The sequence below is a fragment of the Amblyomma maculatum genome, chromosome 10 (genome assembly GCF_055883805.1).
Source record: "Amblyomma maculatum isolate TAMU_Amacu chromosome 10, ASM5588380v1, whole genome shotgun sequence".
Lineage (NCBI taxonomy): Eukaryota > Metazoa > Arthropoda > Arachnida > Ixodida > Ixodidae > Amblyomma > Amblyomma maculatum.
Window position 1 is genome coordinate 326,619 of NC_139353.1, and position 5,052 is coordinate 331,670.

Below are 5,052 nucleotides of genomic sequence, written 5' to 3' on the forward strand. Positions count from 1 at the left end.
CAGCAAAAGTGTGCCTAATTGAGGTACTAAACAAAATATATAAAGGATGGTTTGTTTTTGTTACTGTTCATCTGATTCCTTGAATGGGACTTGATTCAATTATTTCCAATACCTTTGCGAGTGCTGGTAATTAAAAAAAAATATCTCTACGAACGTGTGCTCCATGCTCTAGCAGATTTCATAGAGTTCCCCGATAGAATATTGAGCTTTTATATTTGCATTGCATGACATGTTAATTGGATGTGAAGCATGTTTGATGTTCACAAATTCTTGCCATTTCCATAATTTCGACTCCCTTAATTGTACGAAATGTTGGCGCAGAGCTGAAGTGTTGCCATTGAATTGGACTCCAAATTGTTGACTGGGGGCCGATATCCAAGTTGGAAATGGTCATTTCCGATTTTGATTTGGCCTCAACTGTTTTGTTAAACTTGGAACAAAGCCATACTGCCGCGGTGCAATTCATCGCTACGTACGTGGTTCGGCTAGAGCAGCTCTTTAGACACAGTGACAGACACAGAGAATTTTTATTTAAGAAACAGCCAACAAAAGTGAACTGAAAACATGGCAACCGCTCACCCCATACATGGTTACTATACAAAGGCATACTGCACTTGAACCTTGTCTAGGACGCCTAGCGCGTAGGATGCTTTTGAAAAAAAAAAAAAAAAAGACGGCGTTGTACACAGCATCGAATCCAGGTGCGTACACTTCTGCCTTTTCCCGTGCTCTCGAGTTGAGTGATCCTTGGATGGCGACTATAACCTTCGAAATGTGATGCATTTATATAAAAATATACACAGCGGCACAAAGCCGCTGTGTATAATGTAGCCTATCGCGAGGCACTGCAGCACTGGAGAGAACGACGCTGGCCACGTGCTAGCTGCAGCAGCTGTGGAATGCACGAGGTAAGTGAGAATTAAGCAGTACAGTACTTTATGAAGCAATATTCAAGACGATTATGCAGTTGTTATATAAAATGTCGATACTTCCATTAACATCGCTGAACAAAGCCGCACCACACTGAGAATTACTCTAGCTGTTAAGCCTGTTGTATGGGCTTAGTTAGCGTTCGTCGCGGCAGCAGAGTGACGCTTGCCACGTGTTCTGCAGCTGCTGCACGAAGACTCGGAAGAATGCGTGAGGGAAGCAGGTAATAAGCACTGTAGCACTTTATTAAATCAAATTTGACACGATTATGCATGCGTGTATTAACATATAGCCTGGTAAAGAGGCCTAGCGCGCAAGTTATTTTGGTAGCCACGGCGATTGATACGAAGCCACGTGCAACGAGAGGGAAGAGGAGTACGGGAGGTGCAGGTCTGCGGTCTGCCAGGAAACAGGTCTGCCAGGCGGCGCTGAAAAGGGCCGTTTGGATGCGCAGCGACGTGACGGCGTGGCGAACACAACGCCCTGCACTCGTCTGTGGCCCTTTGCCGTGCACCGTCAACAGTGGTGCACTACGTCGTACACAGTGCCTGGTTATATGCTGCCCTGGATGCTGTAACGAGGGTTTTTCTCTGTAGACATTTACGAGGGTTGCGGCGATGATCTTGGAGAGCTGATCGATGCCGCGATCCCTGACATGGGCTGCTGCGTACAAAGAAAATCCTCGGCCTCTTCGCAGCATACAGGAAACGGTGCTGTAAAAGAGTAGAAAAAAGTTGCATTATGAACATAGCGATTTGATGAATGCGCAACGTATTACAAAACCTTCGACAAAGAAATCTGCGTTCTTGTACCTCAATCAGAGTTGAGAATGCGCACGGCAGACGTGCGCCTCAGCATAGCAGTCAGGCAGCGGTTAGTTGCCGACGGCGGATGTTTTCGTGGTCTCCATAGACATGGCCGATTTTTTTTTTTTGAACACGAGGAGCGTCCATGCCGCGAGCTGCTGCTGCACGAGGTCCTGGAAGCACGTGGGGAGAGACAAGCGACACAACACTTATAAATAAGCAAAATGCGAGACAATTTTGCGCAATTTATACTTACCTTGAGGTTCTTGCGATCTCCCGCAGGTCGTCGCCATTATGAACGTCATTCCGCCCAACGTACAGGACGTATCGGCGTGCTGAAAGAGCATTCACGTAAAAGCGCAGGCCCGCCATCGTCGAGCACCTCGGCGACCGGACGCGCCGGCGCCATGCAGCAGCGAGATCCACGAACCGAATGCCGGAATCGCGCGCGTTGCCAGAGCGGGGGGCACCAAGCGATTCCCTAGAGCGTCTAGGGACGAAAAAAAACAAGCAAACCCAATTTTTGACTACGTCACGTCCGGTTAAGCATCGAGCCCGACGCAAAAAACGTCACGCCAGGCCGCGGCATGTCCACCAATCAGCGTTTCCAGCCGAGCTACCCCGAAACGCTTCTGGGTGATGCACGGCCGGTCTCGAGGGAGAGCGCGTCGCGCGCTCTCTCCCTCGAGACCGGCCGTGGGTGATGCCATGCTACATTCACACCAAAACGGTCTAGGGGCGGGGCCACCGCTTTTCACGTGATCAGTGACGTCATGGCGTCGGCAAGAAATACATACCATAAAAAAGCGCGCTCCGCGCCTTCCTTCCGGCCGTCGATCCGCGCGCGCGCTTCTCGATCTTCTCTATCCATTCCACTGTTTCATCGCGACCACGAGTGACGCTCCTGAACGTCAGGAACTCATTTTGCGACGCTACCTCAGCGACATACATGAGGAGGGAGGCTACTGACATTGATACCTGAAATGCGAAAAAGATTGTAAAAAGTCGGAGAGATCTTTCACGAGAGTTCAATTCGTCACCCAAAGGTAAGTTCCTTTCACAGTGACGGCGCTTCTAGCCAGTAATATATGTATGTGTATACGCATGCAAGCATTACTCGATTTTTCTTGCGCCATTTAGCTGCAGCACGACAGCATTAAGGCGAACTGTGCAATGCTGTAATGTGAACTTTACACTGTGCATAAGAGCAATAATTTCGCTTTTCGATTGTAGCAAGGATTGCGCAAAATTTATTTGCGTGCGCGCGAAAGAGAGAGAGAGTGTGTGCATGTGTGTGTATGTGAGTCATTTATACGAATCTGATAAATGCGTACCTCTTTACATGTTCTCCATGATTCATCATATGACGGAAAAATTCTTATGGACGCGTGCCTTTCCGGGTAGAGAAAGAAGTTGTAAAAATTTGCATCCTCGGCGAAGAATACTGGAAGAATGGCAACTCGGTATGTGCAAGATTTGAAATTGATTATGGTTATACCTAGCTGATTTTCTTTTTTTTTTCATTCAACTAGCATTAGTAATTTAGCCTTTCGGTAACCACCTGTAACTACATATACAAATCTGCATGCACATGCATATAGATTCAAGAATGATATCAGGAGCCCTATATATGTGTGTTGTGTGTGTGTGTGTGTGTGTGTGCGTGCGTGTGTGCGTGCGTGCGTGCGTGCGTGCGTGCGTGCGTGTGCGCGTATGCATATGCACTCGGTATTTCGCGGTATTTCGGAAGTACTCAGTATTTCTTTTTTGAAGCGCGCGGGAAGAAAATATTAAAAATGGTGTTGACGGCAGCTTAATGATGTTAATTGAATTTGCTGTTACAATATATATGTTGTAAAAGCAGTATTATGCATATATTCATCAGCGGCAAAAATTTGCAGGACATGAGAAAATGTTTTTTTTTTTTTTTTTCCTGTAAAGCGCCGCTTATATGTCACAGCATATATGTGGGTCCAACTTTTATCTGTTTGACACCAGCTACATTGGTCTTCGATTCCATGACGCGTCCTGAAAAGTTTCGTCCCCGTTAGTACAACGAACAGAGCTTGATGCGAAGGCATCGACGGCGTCAACATTCCATGACCATAAAGACTCAACAGAAACCTCAGGGGCTGCAGTGTCTGAGCCTGCAGTTCCTCCAGGGCCTTCAGAAATGCATAGAAAAATTGTGGAAGGTTGGGAAAAGTGCACTTCAATTTTTTATCATTGTCATAACGAGGAAGTTGTTTCCGAAACGAATTATTTTTTTACTGTGCTTTCAGAAGGCTGGCCAGTTCTGTGCCAGAGAGTTCTCGCTTGCATGTACAAAGTTCACCAGTAAAGGAATGTTCATCTCTGAAGCCTCTCCCTAAACGAAGGCAACTGCACGACAAATGACCCCATTACAATCATTGACTTAGAAAGGCACAGTTTTGCCCTATCTCTCATTTCACCAAATAATTCAGCAGTTTTTTGGTTTTTTTTTTTTTTTTTTACTGAAGGGTATAGGATGACGCCTCAGTAACCTGTGATTCATTGATAATGGTGCCTTGCAAAGTAACTCAGGGGACGAATTTAGACAGGCAAGGTAGAGCAATAGGGCTAAAATTGTATATGGAGAAAATGAAAGTAACACTTAATAGGCTAGGATAGCAAATAGGAGTTTACAATAGGTAGCAAGGACCTCGAAGTGGTTAGGAAATATGTCTTATAAGTACAGGTATAGCAATCGCCTGTCTCTTCGATGGCAGTCAAATAATTAGAAAAATAAAATTGACTTGGAGTACATTTGGCAGGTACTAGCTCTCAGATCATGAATGGCAGCTGCCCAGTAGTATACCTCAAGAAGTAAATAGTATATGTGACAGCTGTATCTTTTCGGTACTGCCTATTGGGCAGCAATGAGAAGGCTAAAAAATAGGTTTCAACAGAACTTTTAGACAATGCAGACAGTTTTGATATAGAAAACGATAGGTTTAACACTAAGAGACAGTAAGTGAGCACAGAGAGTGGTCAGGAATAAACGTCAGTTATTAATATTCTAGTTGAAACCAAGAAGAAATGGACATGGCAGGGCATTTAATATTCGGGCAAGCTAGCCGATGGTTGCTATAGGGTAACTGACTGCATTTCAAGAGAAGGCAAACGTCACAGAGGGAGGCAGAAAGGTGGGTGGATGGGATCAGGAAGTTTGTGAGGACTAGGCGGGTGCAGCTGGCACAAGAAACCGTTAATTAGCTGATGTATATGGCAGAGGTCTTTGCCCTGCACACGTGATGGCAATGGTGTGCATTGAAAAGCACTCATAATACTTCCA

General features: G+C 45.7%; 1 long non-coding RNA gene across 1 annotated transcript; it reads right to left on the bottom strand.

The window, feature by feature from the left end:
- Positions 1-1,380: 1,380 nt before the first annotated feature.
- On the bottom strand, positions 1,381-2,154 carry LOC146175350 (uncharacterized). Its single transcript, XR_014701136.1, has 3 exons — positions 1,993-2,154; positions 1,743-1,909; positions 1,381-1,643 (listed from the first exon to the last, which is right to left on the bottom strand). It is a non-coding gene; the product is annotated as an uncharacterized LOC146175350 (long non-coding RNA).
- Positions 2,155-5,052: the final 2,898 nt, after the last annotated feature.